General features: G+C 42.8%; 1 protein-coding gene across 1 annotated transcript in view; it reads left to right on the top strand.

Moving 5' to 3' along the window:
- The window catches only part of SV2C (synaptic vesicle glycoprotein 2C), a 215,612-nt gene that overhangs the window by 17,843 nt on the left and 175,318 nt on the right, over window positions 1-22,451 (top strand). The gene's annotated exons all lie outside the window — the stretch shown is intronic.

The raw sequence follows: 22,451 nt of genomic DNA, 5'->3' as shown, positions 1-22,451 counted from the left end.
CCAAAATTTCAAACTTAATTCTAAGAACCAGGGTATATTTGTATGTTCTCCTTAGCTCAATAGATTTCTCATATCTCAGGAGAGGTAAAATTTGGAGTTGGTGATCAGATATGAATCCTGCCTCAGTAAAGCTTTTAAAATGTGCTGAAAGTCTCAAGATGTGCAACTCTTTCAGCAGATTGACCATAATATTTTATTGTAAACTGCTTACTGAATATTTGTAAGGAGAGTCAACTATAAAATCAGCAAATGTTTTTAACTTTGTTAAATATTAGGATAATAAGAAAAAAAAGATGCTTTAGATAAATCATGGCACTTATTATTCAGTCCCGATTGTAGAAAAGCTACCTCAACTGGATGTCAAGCTTGGATATTTATTATTTGTCCATTGGCTAAAAAACTATAGATGTGCTAAATGAAATAAATGCAGATTCATGGTATGTAATGAGGCGAGCATCAAAACTAATTTAATCCAATTTAGACCCAGTAATTGCCCTTCATGGGTACTCTTCCTTATGAGATTATAGAAGGTCCTGGAGTTTTTTCTGGAGGTAAGAAAACAGATAAGCTATTTAATAACTGTCTTCATGTATTTCAAAGGTTAAATGCACAAAACACGGTGCCTATGTTTTCTTTTATTAACAGGAAACAGGAGACAATAGACTTAAGTAGAAAACTGAATGAAATGGAAATTTCAATTCAATTCCAGTCAACAAATCGATATCTCCCTTGAGCAAGCTCCCTTGAGCTGTGCTCATTAGGAAAAATGAGATGTGATGTCAACATGGAGGCCTGGGAGGGGCGGCTCTGACAAGTTACACAGACATCCTGTGTGGTAAGGAATGGGAGTTCAGTGAAAGCAGCTCCAAACCCCGCGTGGCGGAGAGGCAGCAGAAAGACGTTCGCTTAAGGCAGCGCTTCTCAGTCTCAGCACCACTGGTGTCTGGACTGAGTGGTTCTTCTCTTTAGGGAGCTGCGCTGTGCATTGCAGGGTGGTTAACAGCATCCCTGGCTTCTTCCTGCTAGACGCCAGTAGTGTGTTTCCCCTCCAGTTGTCACACATCCCAACTTTGTGAGACGTCTCAGGGTAGGAGCGGCGGGCACTCAGAGTCATCCTAGCGGAGTACTGTGGGCTTAAGGAATAAAGGAAAACTTCAGAAGCAACGGTTTTTGAGATGAAATTGAAGGGCAGGCGGGATTGTATCAGTCGGAGAGAGAGAGAGAGAGAGAGAGGCATGGTGTTGGAGGTAGAGGTGATGGATACTGGGGGCAGGTGGGGAGGGGCAGGTGATCGTGTGGATCGGGGAGAGAGGGTCTGGGAGGTCGTGTGGATCTCGTGAGGACCAGAATGTCAGCAGTGGCATGAGATGGAACTGCAAGGGTTGGTAGGACTCCCTGAAGTCAGAGGCAGCAGTTTGGGCCCCGTTCGAGCAGGGAATCCGGTTTGTTAGAACTGTGCGTTCAGCAAGCTAAATCTGAAATCAGGTGTGCATTGGCTTAGGGTGGGGAGAGCCTTGAAGTAGAGATACCAGTTCAGAGTGGCCCGTTTCAGCTACTTCCTCTAGATGGGCCCCCGTTCTTCACTCACTCTATGAAGGAGTTAGCCTGCAGATAGTTACTGCACCTGGGCCGAGTGCTGGGCCCTGCTCCGGCTGCTGGGGGTAGAACAGAGGACAAAAGCAGAAGATGAAGTCCCTGTTCTTGTGGAACTTACGTTCTAGTGGGGAAGAAGACAAACAGTAAACAGAAATGAAACTGTCAAAACAATCTTAAAAAAAAAAAGTGAAAGTCACTCAGTCATGTCTGATTCTTTGCGATCCCATGGACTATGCAGTCCATGGAATTCTCCAGGCAAGAATACTGGAGTGGGTAACCTTTCCCTTCTCCAGGGGAATCTTCCCAACTCAGTATCGAACCCAGGTCTCCCGTATTGCAGGCTGAACCTTAAGTTGCTTAAACTCTATGAAGACATTAAACAGTTTAATGTGATCATCAGTGATTGGAGAGTCTGCTAATATTAGTGATTAAAAACTTATTATTACAGTGAACTAAGATAAGCTAACGATTTGGTTGCAAAGAAATTGCGTTTACATCAACATTTATTGGAAATCTCATCCCTTAAAATAGAGGTAAAATAGAATGTATTTCTTCCCTGTTGATATCTGAAAATATCTGTTATGAAGAATATTTGTTTGTAAATTTACTCCTTGGAAGAGGATTTTACTTGCCTGGCCACTGGAACAATGGACAGATTACAAGGGAAGAAGAAAAAAAAAGGTAATAAACCTTTGCTGGGTTCCTAGCACATGCCAGCCATGCTGCTAGGCATTCATTATTTAGTTTTCATCATGCCTAAGTCCTGTGCACCATCATCTCTCTCTTGCAATAATATAGCAGCTTGCTAATAGGCCTTTACCATTTGCCGAGTTCCCAGCACACGCCAGCCAGGCATTTGTTGTTTTGTCTTTTACCAAAATTGTATCCTGGCCTCCATCATCTCTTGCTTAGAATAGTATAACAGCTTCCTAACAGGCCCCTTGGTCTTGTCCCTTTTCGTTTCTTTATTCTACCAGATATTGTTGGCAAGCATAAAAAGACCATGTTTATTTCATGTTAAAAGTCTCCAGTGGCTCCTCACAGCCTAGAGTTCCATTAGCAATTCCTTCCCAGGGCCGCAGTGAACTGCCTGAGGTCCTGGTGGCCCCACGCCCTCCCCCTGCCTCCTCCGAGCCTTTCACACTGACTGTCACCCTGCACTTCACCGCCGAACTAGCTAACTCCCGTGAATCCTTCAGGACTCCCTGCAGGTGTTAATAGATTTCTTAGGGAGGTCTTAACCTGATCTTCCCAGGTCCAGCTGGGACACCCTTGCAACATACAATGGAACCGCCATCTCCTTATCCAGTGACAGCATTTGCTACGGTTTTGTGAGTGCTCATTTCCTTGTCTTACATCTTGAAGCTTCATCCTTGTGGACCTAGAAATGACCCAGGGCCTGGCATGATCAAGGAATATTTGTGAATGAATCAGTACAGGGTAATGCATTTCAGAAATGAAAAGGCTGAAGCTCAGAGAGCATCTGCTACTTGCTCAAGGTCATGGAACTGTAAATAATGAATTTATACCTGTGGGGCTTCAGAATCCAGGTTCTCTCCATACACCAAGAAGTCTGTGTATTCTGTGGAGTTCTGTAAGAGCATTATAGAGACTCTTTGGCTTAGATGGTTCACTTGTAGCCTTCCTGAGAGGTGTTCAATAAATGTTTACTATTAATCAGTGGGAAACAAGATCTTGACTTTAGCAGTCTCTTTCATCAGTGTACTTCTATTGGATCAGGAAGATCCCCTGGAAGAGGCAAACCACTCCAGTATTCTTGCCTGAAAAATTCCATGGAAAGAGGAGCCTGGCAGGCTCCAGTCCACAGGGTTGCCAAGAGTTGGACAGAACTGAGCGACTGAGCACATGCTTGTCACCAGCCCAGGAAGGCCAAGGCTTGAATCGTCTGTGTTCACAGCTAGTGAAGGCTTAGCATTTGGGAGAGGTGGATTTTGCTTTGTGTTTATTTGACTCGTTAATATTATGTTAGACATGTGCACAAGTGGTTTTTGTCATAGCACCTCCCTGCCCCCTCCAATTCTGTTATAACATCAGTCTGCAAAACTGTGTGAGGAAACTATGGAGTGTATAGTAGTGTATAGTTGAGAACATGAACTATGTCGTTTAATGGCTTTCTAAAATTACATCACCTTTGATTCGATATTGACCGTTTTTTTAGCCCTCATGCCTATTTGTAGTCATGGAAATGCAGAGTAGAGAAGAATTTTGCTATATCATTTACCTGTGTCTTGAGAGTTGGACTGTGAAGAAAGCTGAGCGCTGAAAAATTGATGCTTTTGAACTGTGGTGTTGGAGAAGACTCTTGAGAGTCCCTTGGACTGCAAGGAGATCCAACCAGTCCATCCTAAAGGCGATCAGTCCTGGGCGTTCATTGGAAGGACTGATGCTGAAGCTGAAACTCCAATACTTTGGCCACCTCATGTGAAGAGTTGGCTCATTTGAAAAGACCCTGATGCTGGGAGGGATTGGGGGCAGGAGGAGAAGGGGACGACAGAGGATGAGATGACTGGATGGCATCACCAACTCGATGGGCATGAGTTTGAGTAAACTCCGGGAGTTTGTGATGGACAGGGAGGCCTGGCGTGCTGCAATTCCTGGGGTCGCAGAGAGTCAGACACGACTGAGCGACTGAACTGAACTGAACTGAAGCTCATTCAAGATGAATCTCAAATGCAAATGGAAGCAGTCAGAAACAAAGGCAGCATGCTGTATGATTATATTTATGTGACATTCTGGAAATGGCGAAAAATGGCTGTCAGGGGCTGAAGTTAGGAGAAAGGTTGACCTCAGATGGTCTTGGAAAATTCGGAGGGTGGTAGGACATGTTCCAGGTCTTGACTGTGGTGTGTGGTTATGTTTGTCAAAACTTGCAGAACTATACATCTAAAAGGGCGATCAGTTGGGCAGAACTGACGTTCCCAGCGCCAATTCCCAGCAAACCCGTGTTTTGATCTGAGTATGCTCTGCCCCACGGCCAGCGAATGGCACGGTCCTACTCTTCACCCGTGTCCTCCCACCTTGCTCCTTGGCATTCGCTCGCTCCCACAGGCTCACCCGCAACACTGGATGATGCCGGTGTCAGTTTTCTTGTTCTCTGTCTAGGTGTTTAGTGTGCCTGTTGTCCATTTAGCACATACAGGTGGGGCATTTATTGAATGGTGTTTTCATTCATGGGAGACCAGAACTGAGACTGTCCTAATAGTTCTGATGGTTCCACGTCATGGTGCCCTTTCTGCAACACTAAACATATAAAACTTAAAGTAAGTAAGTGTTATTTCTTCTTTTTCAAATTCTTTTCCCATTCAGGTTGTTACATAGGGTTGAGCAGTTCCCAGTGCTATACAGTAGGTCCTTGATACATGTGTGTATGTAACTGAATCGCTTTGCTCTCCACCTGAAACTAATGCAACACTGTCAATCAACTATACTCCAATATAAAATACACTTAAAAAATTGAAAATAGATGAAGATCACACAGAAATGGAGCTGACTGTGTTAAAAGTAGTAAATGTATAGAGAAAAAATTTAGGTCTATGTGACTACAAAATGCATGCTTCTATTGCTATATGGCTAAATAAAAAAATTTGAGATGAAAAAATAATAATAAAATAAATGTAGATTTGTCCTCAACCTTATGCTAGATACTAGTAAAGATAAGTCACAAATCAAATACTAGTGACATAAGAAAAAAATTAGTAAACAGTTAAAAGGAGAAGATTACTACCACCACTTTTTTTGTTTGTCCACGCATGGAAAATGGTTGCCTTGCTGTCTCAGCAGTGGAATGTCTCTTCCCCTGCTTACTGCTGTTAAACAGGGGCAGAATTTGGTGACTACCAAGGCCCAAGTATCATGTATTCTTATAATTAAATCTTTTGGGGAGGTTGTAATGGATGCACTTTTTAGCAGATTTTAATTAGGGTGACCATATAATTTATTGTTCAAATGAGGGCTTTCTTAGTTTAAAAGGAGGTGGGGTACTGTCAGTAATTCGTTCCAGGATAACAGCTGTAAACTAGGAGTGTCCCAGGGATCTGGGACATCTGGTGACCCTAACACGGCACACATATTCTATACAGATATTCAGTAGTTGTTCATATTCGCTCTTAAGACGGTCAAGTTAAAAGTGTTTGTATAAAGCGGTTCATCTGTTTTTGTTTATGAATTGTGTGGTACACTGCTATGGGCATCCACAGCTACTGTTCCTCATCAGTGCCTGTAATTTTTATTTTTTTCGTACTCAAAAAGCTGTATCAGGACACAAACAAGTGTGAGTGCTGAAATGTTAGGGCAGTGCTTCTCACAGTCTCCTGTGCATCCAAATAATCTGAAGATCTTATTAAAATGCAGATTCTGGTTCACTAGGTCTGGGTGGGACCTAGCTTCTGCATTTCTAACAAGTTCCCAGGTAGCACCAGCACTGCTGGTGTACAGACTCGTCTTTGAGAAAACCATAAAAATCCTTGGCCAGCTTGGGAACTTGGATCGTTGGTGACACAAAGCGCCTGGTTGCTAGACACTCCAGTTCTGAGTCACTGAAATGGAGATCTGTAAATTCACAGCAATTAATAATTAAACGTTTTTGTCCAATAAAAATAGTGGGAAAGGGAGTTCCCTGGTGGCCTGGTGGCTAAGACTCTGAGCTCCCAGTGTAGGGGATCAGGGCTCGACCCCTGGTCAGGAAACTAGATCCTGCCTGCCACAGAACTAAGACCTGAGCAGCCAATTAAATACGTATTTTTTAAAATAGTGGGAAAAATGCAGTCTATATTTTTTTGACTCTGAGATCTATGCAGCCACAGGCAGATAAGACCATTCATTGCCTTTCTTAAGAAAGCTTGAGAAATACAGCTATTTTCTGCATAAGAAACAATATGGATTATTGCAAGAAGTCTCTCTTAATTTTAGGGAAAATGTTTTCCTGCTTCAAATATTGAATGAGAATATAACCTCTATTACAACCTTACATTGAAAGTTGATAAAAATATCACCAAATGGAATGGTTGCTTAACACACACACACACACACACACCCCAAAGAGAATCTAGCAGAAGTCCTGTTTTCCCTTCTTTAGATGATTTTTAGATTTTACCAAATTTAGTGATTTTATTTTGTAATATTAATCAGCAACCACATACTATTGCAAATTAAGATAGTTAAGTAATACCCATGGCTACTGTTTCTCTATCAGTTTTCTTTGACCAGATATGTGTTCTAATGCAATTCTAGTTAATTGAATTTCCCCATACTTTCTGCATTTAGCAGAAGCTCTTCTGGATGGTTTGGACTCTGAGATGTATCACAAGTGTAAAAAATGAAATTTCTGGACACAGAAATAACACCAACAAGTCAGCATTCCGTATATCCTCATAGAGCTAGCTTAGATTGATAGCCTGTCCTACATTTATTTATGATGTGCAGTCTTCATAGTGTTATCACCTTTCATCAGCTTTAGACACAAGCAGATATATGTGAAGTGTTTTCTGGTTCTGTTTTGTGATCTATTTTAGATAACTGGTTAATTTCTAAGAAAGAAGAGAAAATCATCAATGTTAAATAACAAGTTAACAGTGTTAGACAACTGAGGCATTTTCTTTCAAATTTGACTTTCAATGTTTTAGTTTCCTGTTAGCTTATACATTTGTTGAGTCCTGTCATCTTCTATGAAAGATGCAAAAAAAAGGTAGCAATTCAGATATTGAAGTAAAAGTCTCAACTAATTTCCACTATCAAAATTAATTGTAATCAGATCATAATACTGGTAACCATACATGCTAGTTTTAGTAGTTAGGTAATACAGGTCAAAAACTGAGACCTTTTTTGAGATTCTTTATAAATCTCATTAATATATGAAGAAAACTGACCAAAGCCAAACCCACCAAAGTCTCTCTTAATTTTAGGGAACCTATATAGCTGGTTAATTATAAAGATGGTCTTGGAATGCAAACTGCTTCATTCACAGTTCAATGCTACTTTTATGTTGTTATTTCTTTGTTTTTGTTTTTATTTTGTATTATGTGCTTTTAAGTAATCAAGAAATTAGGATGTTTTATGAATTTTACTTTAAAGAAAAGCAGAAAATATTTCCCCCCCAAATCAATGAGATATCAAGAATGCATCTAGAGCCCTAAAGTGTGCATTGAATTTGCTCTATATTTACCAAAACAATTTCTCTCTACTACTTTTACTTGCTTCTGTCACCCTCCAAAGAGATAGACTAAGAAAACATTAGCAGTTGCTTTCAGTCATCCTTGGACTTCCTACTGAAATTACAGAAGTGGAAGAAAGAGGAAGAGAACTAAATTTTCATTTTATTCTAGGCCTGTTGCCTAATTTTCCTTGGTAACCTCTCTAGTGGTCTATGGTTGGCCTTATGAATATGTTCATTTCCAAGGTGACTTTAACTCTTCTGCAAACATCAAAATAAAATTCAGCAGAAGGAGTGATAGGATTTGTGGTGGCTGTGGATAGCACTGTGAGCATTTGGCAGATAAACATATGTATGGTGGCTATTAACTGTTCTGATGTCAGAATCAGCTGAGCCCTTTTGGAGAGGAGCTGGCCACAGTGCTGAAAAGCTTGGCCAGTCTAGCAAAGTCCTCAAACAGCACTTGCTGAACTTATATGATCATGGAACAATTGAAGCTAACTCCGGTGGGCAAAGATCAATTCTCATTTTTCTTTACCTCTCAGTAACTTTTTGACACAATTGATCATTCCCTCCTTGTGCCAGTTGTTGAAATACTGTCTCTTGGCCCCAAACCTACCTCTCTATTATTATGTTTGAGACACTGGAGATGAGACTGCAAACTAGTTTTCTGAGATGGCTCCTTGTTAGGCTCTGCAGTAGAGGATACTGGAGGGAGCCTGGGAGGCTAGGGGAGGAAGAAGGTCTTTCTCCTTCTCATTTGCATCCCATGGACTTCCTGTCTTATGTGGTTCTTGTGAGTGTCATGGCTTAGCAAAGCCTCTTCACCCCAGAAGTGGCCGTGCCTTTCTGTGGTTGCATATGATTGCAGATACAGGTTTTCTAGCACTTGAAGAGTCTGCCTGTACTGGATTGACTCCTATCCTTTTAAAATTCGTGTCTCCCAAGAGCCTCAGGAGGTGACTGTTGGGAAATAGAGTTTTTGCTGATGTGAATAGTTAAGATGAGATTATTCTGGATCAGTAGATATAATGGTCATCTGAGTTAAGTTCCACCATTCCAGTCCATCTTAGTTCGCTGATTGCTAGAATGTCGACATTCATTCTTACCATCTCCTGTTTGACCACTTCTAATTTGCCTTGATTCATGGACCTAACATTCCAGGTTCCTATGCAATATTGCTCTTTACAGCATCAGACCTTGCTTCTATCATCAGTCACCACCACAACTGGGTGTTGTTTTTGCTTTGGGTCCATCCCTTCATTCTTTCCGGAGTTTTTTCTCCATTGATCTCCAGTAGCATATTGGGCACCTACCGACTTGGGGAGTTCATCTTTCAGTATCCTATCATTTTACCTTTTCATACTGTTCATGGGGTTCTGAAGGCAAGAATACTGAAGTGGTTTGCCATTCCCTTCTCCAGTAGACCACGTAAATAGAGGAAAACAATAGAATGGGAAAGACTAGAGATCTCTTCAAGAAAATTAGAGATACCAAGGGAGCATTTCATGCAAAGATGGGCTCAATAATGGACAGAAATGGAAACTGGGCTGGAGGAAGCACAAGCTGGAATCAGGAGTGCCAGGAGAAATATGAATAACCTCAGATATGCAGGTAACACCACCCTTATGGTAGAAAGTGAAGAAGAACTAAAGAGCCTCTTGATGAAAGTGGAAGAGGAGAGTGAAAAAGTTGGCTTAAAGCTCAACATTCAGAAAACTAAGATCATGGCATCTGGTCCCATCACTTCATGGCAAATTGATTGGGGAAACAGTGGAAACAGTGTCAGATTTTATTTTTTGGGCTCCAAAATCACTGCAGATGGTGATTGCAGCCATGAAATTAAAAGACACTTACTCCTTGGAAGGAAAGTTATGACCAACCTAGACAGCATATTAAAAAGCAGAGACATTATTTTGCCAACAAAGATCCATCTAGTCAAAGCTATGGTTTTTTCAGCAGTCATGTATGGAGGTGAGAGTTGAACCACAAAGAAAGCCGAGGGCCGAAAAATTGATGCTTTTGAACTGTGGTGTTGGAGAAGACTCTTGAGAGTCCCTTGGACTGCAAGGAGATCCAGCCAGTCCATCCTGAAGGAGACAAGTCCTGGGTGTTTATTGGAAGGACTAATGCTGAAGCTGAAACTCCAGTACTCTGGCCACCTGATGTGGAGAGCTGACTCATTGGAAAAGACCATGAGGCTGGGAAAGATTGAGGGCAGGAGGAAAAGGGGATGACAGAGGATAAGATGGTTGAATGGCATCACTGACTCAATGGACATGAGTTTGAGTAAACTCCAGGAGTTGGTATGGACAGGGAGGTCTGGCATGCTGCAGTTCATGGGGTCGCAGAGAGTGGGACACGACTGAGCAACTGAACTGAACTAATTCAGGATTAGAGTAGACCCTAAACCTGATGACTAGTGTCCTTATGAGAAGGCTTTGTGAAGACAAAGGCAGAGATTTGAGTCATGTGTTGAGCCACGGAACAGCAAGGCTTCCTCTCAACCCTCAGAATTTAGGTGGGGCAGCAATCAGATTTCCCCTTTGGAGCTTTCAGAGAGAGCATGGGCCTGCTGACAGTTTGAATTAAGGTTTCAAGCCTCCAGACTGCAAGAGGATAAATTTCTGTTGTTTTAAACCACCAGATTTGTGGTAATGTGTATGGCAGCCCTGGAAAACTAATATACCATCTCATCGTGGGCCTCTCCAAGACATAAGCACCAGATGGCCGACAGCTCTTTTAGAAAAGGGTTCCCAGACCCATGGGGCCCCTCTTTTGAGCTCAGAAACACCCACACCAGCTGAGCAGCACCTGCTTCTCGGGGGACTGAGCTCCGCTCTGTGGGGCCCTTCCTTTAAGCTTATTAAAAAATTAAAACCTTGTTCTTTGTTCTGTCAACCTTAGAGGTGGTAGTTTTTTCTTGTCATTTCTACCTCATGATACCGTAGAGTTCTCCTTTCACCCTTTTTGTTACCTGGTTGTCAATTTCATGCTTACCAATTATTTACATTGATTTTTCATTTCAGTCTCCTGACTGGATCCTGGCTGATTGATACCTCCCTAGTTTTAATTTCCATTGAAATTGTGTCCCCCTGAGCCTCCTTTTGCTACCTAGATTACTTCTCAATATACTCTGCTAGTGGATCCTCTTCTTTCCAAGCTTATCAGCTTCCAGTGATTCAGGGTACGATCCTTCCCTCTCTTCTCTCTTGTCTACCTACACTCACGTCACTCTCTTGGTGATGATGTCATCCATGCTTACAGCTATAAAACCAACCTGGATGCTATTGACTCCCCAGTGTGTATAGACTCTGTCCCTGAACTTCAGCTACATGCTCAGCATCCCCATTGGATGCTTAGTCAATGTATTAAGTGGAGTTTGTCCAAAAACTGAATTCTTGACCCCATCTCCCCACCCCCAAGCAAACCCTGCTGCTTTTGCAGCCTACTCCATCTCAGTATATGGAAAATCCATCCTTCCCCTTGCTCTGTTTCCTCTTTTACTCCACATTAGGAAGTCCTTGTGCCTGCCTCTGCTTTCAAACTACATCCAGAATCTGACCATTTCGTAATATCTTTGCTGCTGCCACCCCAGCCCCTGTCTGAACCATCTGCAAAAGCTTCCCATGTGGTCTCTGCTTCTACTTGTCTGGTAGAACCCATTCTCAGCATAGGAACCAGAGGAATCTCTTAAAAAGAAGTCAGATCATTTTCCTTCTCTACTCCAATCCCTACAATGGTCCTCATCATACTCAGAATAAAAGTCAAAGTCTTTGGAAATGTCCTCAAGGCTTTACATTACCTGACCCCTTGTTATCTTTCTGAGTTCATCTTCCACTCTTCTGTTCTAATACTCTGTCCCAAACACTGTGGCCTCCTTGCTATTCCTCTGATACACCAAGCATGTTTGTGACTTAGAGATTTTGTTCCGTCTTCTCTGCCCTGAAATTCTTTCTCTGTGTATCCTCTCGGATAACAGTCATCTCCCTTAATTCATTCCTAAATCTCATACCAATGAGGCCCACCCCAGTTATTACTATGATGTACCCCTCCCTGCTCACAATCCCCCTTACCTTGCTCTTTATCTTTCATATGATAGGTTATCTTCTAATAAGCCATGTGGTTTATTGTAGTATATTTATTGTGTTTCTCCCCATGAGAGCATGAACACTCCCCACAGCAAGGATCTTGCCTGTCATTGTTGCATCCCAAGTGCCTGAAACAGTGCTTGGCACATAGCAGAAAGTCAGTGAATATCTGCTGAATGGTAGAAGAATAAATGTATTTCCAGATCACCAATAGAAACTCAAGAAGTGTGCTACACATTGGCTTAAAGTAGACCACAAAAATGAGAACACACATAATTAAACACTGCCAGAAATGACGGAATAATCCAATGGAAAAATAAACACCTCCAGTATTGGACTTCTTAGGAAAATCCGTAAGTGATCCAAAAATGACATCAGTAACAGATTTTGAAGTATTCTAATTTGAGAGCAACAGAATGTTACAAAAGGTGAGGATTTAAAATTTGATTAATGAGACCTTGTTGCTTTTGTGAATTCTAAATGTTTAATATACAGTAACACCTATTAATATTTCTCCAACTTACTGAACCCATTCAGAAAATGCTGTGGTAGAATAATGAACTGGTATAAGAGTCAGATTTTTACATACACATTTATATATAATTGCAAATAGTACCTTGGAATGTTCAGATTATTTTTAACTGTACTTCCATTTGGTACTATGTTTGGCATTTAAAAATTGATTACATAAGATATATGAGGAGTATTTGAAGACCCATAAAGGAGCAATTTTCTCAAAAGAATTAATTTTTGCAATGTTTTGTTAAGATCAGCTGTTTTAAAATAATGCTTAATTCTTGAAATCAGTAAACTATCTACAGATCCTTTTAAACTTTACATTATACCTAAGTATGCAGAAAACCACATTTCCAGAAAAGATCACTCACATTTAGTCTACACAACACCGCAGGCAAATGTTGAAGATGTTTGTTTTACAGGATTCTGTTTTTGGAAGTGTTTGTCTACACTGAGCATAGGGAAGCTTTTAAAAGAGTCGCTAATCCGTGACTGACAGAGGGTGGGGACTCAACAACAAGTCATGTGATGTGAAAGCACTTTAAGGATTTTTTGAAGTATTTAGAAGGCATTTTAAAAAATACTTGTTTTTTTTTTTCCAAGTAATAACAAAGATGTATGATTAAACAATAATATGAAAATAGCAAAATAACTTCTGTAATGTAGTGGTTATAAGGGGGTGATGTCTCCTGTGAAGGGATAAAGGAGGACATGAAGAGGACTGAGGAAACATAGGAAGAGTCACATTGAGAGGCCAAGGCAGGAGTAATGGAGCAGAGAGCTTCCAGTTCAGACATGGGCTACGTTAGCGGAACCTACTCTAAAGAAATGCTTTACTATATATCTATATTTCTAAGCACAGGTGGTGTTGAAATTCTATTCACCATATTTGAGGGGAAAATAGCTTTCTATTCTAGAAAAATTATGTGTATATATACTTTGTTTTCAGGCTGAAGCCTTAATTTTCTTCTGCACCTTGACCTAGGGACCAAATGGAAATAAAATGTGAGTTCAATATTCCCATCCTAAAGCAAATGGAGACAACTTGTTAGTCTGGTTGACTGTGCTGAAAAAAGGAAAGGTACGATGTCTGGCGTTGTGTAGAGAAAGAAGAGGTTGTTCAACACATGTGCTCTGTGTCTCTGCTGTTCTCCTGTGGTTTTCACCCCTGTCCTGCTGACTTCAGCCCAGGATCCCCCAGCCAGTAACTGGAAACTAGAGATAGGAGTGCAGGCTGCCTGACTTTCTTTTCCTTTTGATGGTCTTTGTGACTTTATGTCAGCCCCTTGGAGGGGGAAACTCCAAAGAAGAATTTGTGTTCAGGAACTAATTTTTAAGTCTTAATTACTTGCTGTCTTATTACATGTGACTTTAAGTTACATGAAGTTTTCAGTGAAGGGGGAATGAAAGAAAGGAGGAAAGGAAAGTGATAGGAGTGTTTCATATATGTCCATAAATATTCTATTTTTCTTCTTTCTGTGCTGTCATCAGGAGATGTAAAGGGCTAAACCTCTGAGGTTACAAAAATTGTGCCACTTACTGTGTCAAATGGACAGTATCTCTCTGAGGCTTGAAATATCTGCCAACCTCATTTTGGAAATCAGAGAGGGAATGATTATAGGAAAATACTAATGAGATATGTTATAGTTCTTAAGTATGGTCAAATACAGGTTCATTTTAATTACAATCAGTTTTCTAATAGAATGAGTCTTACGGGTTGAATTGCACATACACACACATACACACACACACACACACACACACCCCCACCCAAAAAGGTGTGTTAAAGTCCGAAGTCCCAGGATCTGTGTATGGGACCTTATTCAGAAATTGGATCTTCAGAGATGTAATCAAGTTAGGATAAGGAAATCAGGGAGGACCCTGGCAGGACTAGTGTCCTTACGAGAAGAGGGAAGTTTGGACACAGACACGTGGAGAACGCTGCATGGCAGGGCAGAGGTCAGAGTGAGGCAGCTGCGAGCCGAGGACTGCTGGCCAGCATAAGAAACTAGGAGGACACAGGGAGCAGTTCCCTCCTACAGAGTTTAGAAGAAGCAGGGCCCTGCCAACATTTGATTTTAGACCTTCAGTTAGACAGGAGTGAGATCAAAGCCCCCAGTTAAAGTAACAACCTTTTGCTTTCCCTTCTGTTATCTTGTTTTAAACTGCTGGGGCTCAATACCGCTTTTACTTCTGTGATCTTGCTTGTTCTTACATCCACGGGAACGCGGGCTACGTGGGGAGGGGACAGATCTGAGCTGTTTGAGCGGAAGTTTACCACGTATTAAAGATACTCAGAACAAAGCTGGGGCGCTCAGCCTTTGGAGGTGACTCTGCTGGGCCCGCAGCGGTGCTGCATAAACCCCGATGTTCTGCGTCTTTGAGCGCCTCTTGTCTCTGTCCGATTCCACGGTTTCTGTAACAGTCTCCAGAACTTAATCCATTTCTGTTGTTTTATGCCACATGGCAACCCTGTGGGTGGGTGGGTGTTTGTGTGCGTCCACTTGCTAACTCAGTCGTGTCCAACTCTTTTTGACCCCGTGGACTGTAACCCACCAGTCTCCTCTATCCATGGGATTTCCCCAGGCAGGAATACTGTAGTGAGTTGCCATTGCCTTCTCCAAGGGATCTTCCTGACCCAAGAATGGAACCTAGGGCTGCTTCTCCTGCACTGGCACGGGGACTCATTACCACATCACCACCTGGGAAGCCCTCCAGCAGCCTAATAGGAAACTAGGGAACTAATATATTTCTGAACTTTATTAGTTTTACTCTTTTTTTTGAGTGGAGTCCCTAGAATTTTCTCTATCTAAGATGTATTAAGAAACCAACATGATGATTTGTGTCCAGAAGAGAGATTTCAAGACCCGATGACTTCAGTTCTGATTTTCCATAGAAATAGAATAAGAATTAGGGGTTCCATGTTGTTACCATCTATTCTTCAGAAGAATGACCGCCCACGGTATTTTTCATCAACTCACAGATGTACTTGGTGTCTCCTTACTAAATAGCAAAGTGTTTTCTAGAGGGCTTGTCACAGAGGTGCCCTTTGTTTGAAACCCAGGGAACAGAGTATCACTCGTGGGCATGCTCTGCAACTGCAGGGCGTGGGGCGTGAGATTTCCAGCAGGGCAGCGTCGCTGGCAGCATTGCTTGGGTGGAATTACTCTACTTCCCTGGGAAGTCAGAAGGCTGGGCACTCTCTCAAGCAAAGGCACGTTCCTGCGTGAACTATCGATCTAACTTAGCAGACCTCAGGATTTGTGGAGTTAACATTTGGAACTGGATAGTCAAGAGCTGTGGAAGGGTGTCTGAGTTGTGCTCCGATGGGTCACAGGGCTTTGAGGCTGGTGTGCCTGAATGAGCTATGGGGCACAAACCATCCTAGCAGCCCAGCAATCCTGGCAAAGCCCTGGAGCTCAGTGGATCTCAACTTTACCTCCTTCTGTGCATTTTACGAAGAAATTGAATGGGGCAAGCCAGACTGGGGTGACACATATCAGAAAGCAGGCCAAGTGTGCCTGCTTGGTGAGGAGGTGCTAAGGTCTTGTGTTTGAGGTCTGGTGCAACTTTGTAGATGAAAGAGAACAGGATTTAAGCAAGATGCGGAGCCTTGGCTTCATGGAAACCAGCTAGTGCCAGTACAGCCCTCACCTCAACCTCAACCTTTATCTATAGAGCTGCTCTAAGTATGGGCCTCCCTGGTGACGGTAAACAGGGGTCCAATGAGAAATTACTGTATAAATGTTGATGTGCTATACAGGGTACATACCAAAACGCATCTTCTGAAGGCAAGGACTGGGAGCTGAATAAGCCTGTTTTGCAGATTCCTTATCATGCACGGTGAGGAAACTTGCAAGAGACGGGTGAAGGGAGCAGATGAGCCTGATTGATTCTGCTTGTTTAGAGAGCCTTAAATCATTAGGACCCAAAGCTCTCACTTAAGTAAAAACTTCAATTTAGAAGAGATGAACCCATTTCCAGCTTGCGGAGGGCGGGGGCGGGGGGGGGGGGGTAGGGGTAAGGGTTGGGGCAGGAAATAATCTACTTCCTGCATTTATTTATTTCTTTTCAGAGACATTGGGCAGATCCTCAGAGCCCAGATGGCCCAGATATTCTGTTAAAGCCCAAGTCACTTGTCCTTTTCATCACAGATCTTTCAAAATCTGGTTCACGCACCTACTGGCTGGCATTGCTTTAAAATCCACTGGAAGGTAAAGTTCACGCTCAGCCTTAGCCCTTCACGCCTTCAAACAGGCGAGTGGAAAGACCCTTCCCTCCTCCTTCTGCTCTGGCCCTTTGTGAGTGCAGTATGCCCTGGATCCCAGCTACTTGTGTGGGTTGGAGCCCCAGCAGGGGGTGAATCCAGAGGGAAGCGGCTGCAAGCCCTCCTCCACCTCACCTCTCTTGCACCCTTCTCCCACCCTTCCGCTTCTGCACCCCAGGCACTCACACATCTGCTAATGTTACCCTGGCCTGGGAGTTCTTTCTTTAATGGCCCTTTAAATGATACGTTCTTTCAACTGACTCTCTCTCTCTTTTTTTTCTATCTAGCCCTGTTGTTAAGAATTTAGACCTCTTTTTCTTAAAAGAATCACATATGATTCCTTGTGACTAGAGCAAAGGTGATGATTGAATGCTGAGGACTTGGACTTTCCCGGTGGTCCAGTGGTTAAGACTTCAAGCTTCTGATACAGGGGTGTGTGTTCCATCCCTGTTGGGGAACTAACATCCCACATGCTGTGCAGCACAGCCAAAAATTTTTGGTTTTAATTTAAAATTTAAAAAAGTTGAAGACTTAAAATCGCTACCTGTGAATTACATGAGTGAGGGGGAGAGAGGGTAAAGTGAGGCACTCTTCTAGAAAGGAAATGTGTTTTGCCGACCTCCCTTCACCTTGAATATTTCCAGCATTGTAGCTCCATTTGAAGTGTGGCCTGTGGGACTGTTATAATTAGATTCCATCGCTGCTGATGGAGGCTAGAAGACAAAGGCAAGCATCTTTCCACTGACCACATAGGCTGTGTGAACAGCAGAGCATCAGACTAATTTGCCTTCCCAAGATTAGGCCAAGAGACATGGAAATTAATTTGTTTTCTTGGAATCCTGCTGAGAAGCCTTGGTGTTCATCTTGCTTCTGTGCTGTGGAAATTGCATTTGAAAGCAAGAAAAGTCCTCTCTGTTTTTCTCGAGGGAGCCTTCTCCTTTCGGCAGCACCAGAAAAAAATGTTTTCTTTCCAGATGCATCTCAACCCTGAATAGGGTTCCCCAAGACTAGTCTTGGAGTATGGTTCTTCTGTAGCATTTGGGGCAGCAGGGTCAGACAAGTTTAGGTGAAAATACTCTTTCCTCTTATTGGAGGGAGAATGCACACCATGTGTGCCAGCCAAGGAAAGGCTCTGAGAAGATCTGTGAAAGCAACAATGAAATTCAGTTCTGTTTCATTTAGTGTTCCATTCGTTGATTTGTTTAACAAATGATTTTGGAACATGCCAGACATTCTTCTGCATGCTGGGAATTGAGCCGGAACAAAACAGAAAAAGATCCTTTTCTCATGGAGATTAGCGTTTTGGAGGAGAGCCAGACAATAAGCAAATAAAAAATATATGGTACATTGTTAGATGTGATAGATGATAAGAAAAACAGCATAAAGGTCAGAACATGATAATGTGGGGGCACTAAGTACGTGTGTAGCTCTACATGGAGGTGATCTGTGATGAGATAGGATGGGTGGGGAGGTTGTAGTATTCCAAGCGGAGAGACTAGCAAGTGCAAAGGCCCTGAGGCAGAAGAGAGCCTGGCTTGTTGGAGCAGGCTGGGTGGAGAGAAGGAAGTACATGGAAGAGGAGCCCAGAGAGGAGGCAGGCCTGGCTGTGTAGAAATGAAGGAAGTAAGGAGGAAGCCCTTGGGGCTCTTGGTGTGGAAGTGCTATTCCTGCCCTACGTTTGGAAAGGATTTCTCTGGCTGCTCTGTGGAGAAGAGCCCTAAAGGGCAAAGGTAGAACCAGGAATACTGGCGAGGAAGCCATTGCAGTGTCCAGGTGTGATGGGATTTTGGCTGGAATCAGGTAACAGGCAGTGGAGGGAAGTGACTAACCTCCTCTTACTCGTCCATAAAATCTCTTTTTGAGGAACACTTTTTAATATCTCTTGGAATGCATTTTGGAAAACGTGTATAAACAGATGTTGATCATGTATTTCTGTCAGTCATGAAAGTACTCATATCCCTTCCTCCCTGTGCTAACCTGTGGTAGATAACAGTGTTGAAGAGGTGAGACCTCAAAAGGCTAGTGGGAGAAACAAAACATTTTAGTTTGCACAAGTATGGTCAGGGTTGAATTTGACTGTTGGCCTTAGAGGCATGACAGAGAAGGTACTGGAAATCCATTTTTGCTTTTACTTTTGTTTATTTGTTATTTTGGTTTGCACACCTGCACCTGTATTCTGCACACAGATGCAGGTGTACAAAAGGCCCTCACTACATCTTTCTGTGTTTTTTGTTTTTTTTTTAATTTCAGCGTATAATGAATTCATAGTATGGCCTTTGATCGGATAAGTCCTTGGTCTGTGAATGCTGTGCCTGTCCATCTTTGCATGGTTAACTCAGTTTAGACCCTGCTCTATCCCATAATATCATAATACCATGTGGCAGCACATAGCTTTTATCACATTGTCAGCCAATTATATGTTTGATTTTTGGCCGTATTCCTTGATGGTGAGGGGCTGTGCCTTTCGTTTCTGTATGCAGAGTCGAGGGAGAGTCTGGACCCTTCTATTGAGCACATGAGAAATAGCTATTGGTTGCAGTGAACAAGTGAGTGTCCAGGATTGCTTTGGGCACCAAGATTAGGAGACAAACCAAACCACAGATTCTTTGTTTAAAGACCTAGTGGTCTGATGGGTGGATGGATGAATTCTGACTTTTCCTGTGACTATTGCTTTGGGCCCATGTCTATTCTCATACACTGGTTGAAAATTCAGTTAGCCCACTTGGGAGGATTAGATCAAGAACTCCTCCTTTCCCCCAGTATCTAACTTATCCACCCAAATTCCACAATTTACATATTTTCTTGAACCAAGGAATTCAAAGAGGACCTCCTTAGACACTTATTTATAATGTTGTGTGCGAATTAATTGAGCAACTCTTTTCCCCAGTGACCACATAAGAGGATGTTTTTTGGAAAACAGAAAAGGGTGCCCATTCTGCTGGGGCTGCCTTGAGCATGCAGCAGTCCCTTGTACCAAGAGGCGAACGTCAAATCCTGAGTCGGTCAATAGAACAGTCCTCTTGCTTCGTGAATCATGCTGTGGGGACTTGTACCAAGACACCTGGTTGATAAGGTTTTGTTTTTTGTAAAAAAAAAATTTTGTAAAGACACCTGGTTGCAAAAGTGTCCCTGCCTTGTGCCACAGAGCACGGGTGGAAGCGGTGAGGAGGTCCCCGGGGTCTCTCTTCTGGAGACCGCAAGCCCCGGGAATAGTGAGTTCAGGGTCCCTCGGGGTGATGCCCTGGGGCTTTCAGCCTGTGCTCCGAGGGAGGTGCTGAAGTAAAGAAAGGCTGCCACTGTTGTAACCATGTCCAAGGGACCTTGCAAAATGAAGTCTTTATGAAGCAAAGCATGGGCGCGGCAGAAAGAGCAAACAGGTCATCTCCAGGCCTTAAGGCGCGCACGGTGCAAGCCTGGGTGGGCCGGGTCTGTCCCCTGCCTGCTGACATCCAAGGGAGCTAGCTGAGGCCAAGAGAGGGCGTTTTGCTGTTATCAGTGTCCTGTGAATAAGGCCGGCTTGCTTTTGAATTGTATTAAGACTGCAAATATGCGCATCACATTGCCTGACTCGCTCAGAAAGGGCAAGAAGAGACAGGAAGACAGCCATTCTTTTTGGAGCTTGCCTTGCAGCAAAACCTTGGTGCATGTCTTAGCAACAGCCACAAACACCCAGGGCGAGTCTTTTCTGAAAGAGTTGCTAGCCCTGAGGACTCCCCAGCCCATGCTCCTGGCTGGAGAAGAGCGCAGGCAACTTTCATTGAATGGTCATTTTTCCTTTCAAAACAGGAAATTGCCAGCGTTCTTCCTGCTGGACAGTGACTTATATTATAAATGACATTGTTTTATTCTTCTTTAATTCCAAGTAAATCAGCAGTGACCAAGAAGGTACCATGTGCCAAGTGTTACCCTTTGATGTTATTTTGTTTAGTACCCCCCCCCCCCAACAGCATTTTTATTCCCCATCTTATGGGTAATGCAATTGAGGAGTCAAGAACACAGATAACATGCTTAGTGTCACAAAAAGTGGTAAGTGGCAAAAGCGGTATTAGAACCCAGTGTGAAAGTGAAAGTCGCTCAGTCATGTCCGACTCTTTGCAACCCCATGGACTATACAGTCCATGGAATTCTCCAGGCCAGAATACTGGAGTGGGTAGCCTTTCCCTTGTCCAGGGGATCTTCCCAACACAGGAATCGAACTCGGGTCTCCTGCATTGCAGGCAGATTCTTTACCAACTGAGCTATTAGGAAACCCAGGTGTGTGTTTAACTCACAAAAAAGGTGACTGTTTATATCTAATCATTTAGGTCATTCTAATTTGCCTAGGACACCCATTTGCTCAAGAGACGTTGTGGAGTTTCTGTATGATTTTAGGAATGACCCAGTGTTTGTTCCACTGAGATGATGTATGTGATTCTCTTATGTGATTCATCTTTTTGTCTAAGTAATTACCTTACTCTAGTATTTGACTGGCTCTATAGCCAATTTTTAAACATACAATTTTAGACTTTTATAAATTGTTTGGGTCTATTTTTTTTTTTCTTTTCCTAATTCCGGTGATGGGCAAGCAGAGGAAACTGAAATTAGCCTCGCTTTGTAATGAGTCTGATGAGGGACTGAATGTGGAGGAGAAGGGTAAATGGTCACAGGTCGTTGTTAGGCCCAGGTGGTGCTAGTGCTTAAGAACCTGCCTGCTAATGCAGGAGACACGAGAGACACAGGTTTGATCCCTGGGTTGGGAAGATTCCCTGGAGAAGGTCATGGCAACCCACTCCAGTATTCTTGCCTAGAGAACCCCATGGACAGAGGAGCCTGGTGGGCTACAGTCCAAGGGTTGCAAAGAGTTGGACATGACTGAAGCGACTTAAAACGCACATGGAACATCTACAACTTGAATTTTTCTCTTTGATGACTCTGTACTGAGGAACTTATCTTCCAGCTGTCCTCCTCCTTCCTCAAACCTGTCTTCAAAGACATCTAATAAATGCTGCTTTTATTTTGCAGTTGTCATATTCATGATCTAATGACTAGTCAGAATAAAGATCACAGCAGATGTGAAAGAGTGGGGCTGATGAGATACAGTAAAAAAAAAAAAGTATTTCCAGTGTTTAATTAAACCAACAGGGTTTTATTAAGCTATATTCATCTAGATCTCCTACTTTGAACCCATCCCGTTTAAAGTAATACTTAAGGTCCCTGCTGTGGTCTCAAAGCCTTGGTGATTTGTCCCCGACCTCTCCCTCGTCATCCCTCCCAGAGTCCGCTCCTTGCTAGTCCCCACCTGTGGCCGCTGCTCTTGCTGCTGTGTCTGGGAGGCTCTGCGCCCCTGGTGAGCAGCAGAGGCCTGTGATCCACACAGTCAGAGGCTTTAGTGTAGTCAGTGAAGCAAAGTAGATGTTTTTCTGGAATTCCCTTGCTTTTTCTATGATCCAGTGGATGTTGGCAATTTCATCTCTGGTTTCTCTGCGTTTTCTAAATCCAGCTTGTACATCTGAAAGTTCTTGGTTCACACACTATTGAAGCCTAGCTTGAAGGATTTTGAGCATTACCTTGCAAGCATGTGAGATGAGCACAATTGTGTGGTAACCTGAACATTCTTTGGCATTGCTTTTCTTTGGGATTGAAGTGGAAACTGACCTTTTCCAGTCCTATGGCCACTGCTGAGTTTTCCAAATTTGTTAACATATTGAGTGCAGCATTTAACAGCATCATCTTTTAGGATTTGAAATAGCTCAGCTGAAATTCCATCACCTCCACTAGCTTTGCTTGTAGTAATGCTTCCTAAGGCCCACCTGACTTCACACTCCAGGATGTT

The sequence above is a fragment of the Dama dama genome, chromosome 12, assembly GCF_033118175.1.
Source record: "Dama dama isolate Ldn47 chromosome 12, ASM3311817v1, whole genome shotgun sequence".
Classification (NCBI taxonomy): domain Eukaryota; kingdom Metazoa; phylum Chordata; class Mammalia; order Artiodactyla; family Cervidae; genus Dama; species Dama dama.
The sequence above is the reverse complement of the archived record's forward strand: the minus strand, read 5'-3'. Positions and strand labels throughout refer to the sequence as shown.